The following is a 669-nucleotide window of genomic DNA, read 5'->3' as shown; positions in this document are numbered from 1 at the left end:
AGTTAGACTTGCTGTAGCTGCAAATACTTTTGAACTGAAACCTAACACAATTCAAATGATACAATAGTTTGTTCAGTTTGATGGTTTGCAGGATGAAGATCCCAACGCTCATTTAGCAAACTTTTTGGAACTATGCGATACATTTAAAATTAATGGCGTTCTGACGATGCGATTCGTCTTCAGTTATTCCGTTTCTCATTGAGGAACAAAGCTAAACAGTGGTTGAACTCGTTACCATGAGGGCCAATTACTACTTAGGAACAAATGACTGAAAAATTTTTACTAAAATATTTTCTATCGGCTAAAACGGCTAAATTATGTAATGATATCTCTTCTTTTGTGCAGATGGATTTAGAAACACTCTACGATGCATGGGAGAGATACAAGGACCTTTTGAGAAGGTGCCCTCGCCATGGGTTACCGCTTTGGCTATAGGTTCAAATGTTCTGTAATGGTCAGAATCATTTGACTCGACAAATGGTTGACGCAGCTGCTGGTGGAACCATCAATAGTAAAACACCTGAAGATGCCTATAAGTTTATAGAGGAGATGTCACTGAATAACTATCAGTGGTAAGTCATGAGGACAAAGCTAAAGAAAACAGCCGGTGTTTATAACGTCGATTCGGTCACCATGCTCTCTTATCAGGTAGAAATCTTGAATAAGAAA

General features: G+C 38.3%; 1 non-coding gene across 1 annotated transcript; it reads right to left on the bottom strand.

Moving 5' to 3' along the window:
- Positions 1 to 312: 312 nt before the first annotated feature.
- LOC121209247 (small nucleolar RNA R71) lies at positions 313 to 419 on the bottom strand. Its single transcript, XR_005904364.1, has one exon. It is a non-coding gene; the product is annotated as a small nucleolar RNA R71 (small nucleolar RNA).
- Between the last annotated feature and the right edge of the window lie 250 nt (positions 420 to 669).

Source organism: Gossypium hirsutum, chromosome A10, assembly GCF_007990345.1.
Source record: "Gossypium hirsutum isolate 1008001.06 chromosome A10, Gossypium_hirsutum_v2.1, whole genome shotgun sequence".
Taxonomy (NCBI): domain Eukaryota; kingdom Viridiplantae; phylum Streptophyta; class Magnoliopsida; order Malvales; family Malvaceae; genus Gossypium; species Gossypium hirsutum.
This window is presented reverse-complemented; position numbering and strand designations above follow the sequence as displayed.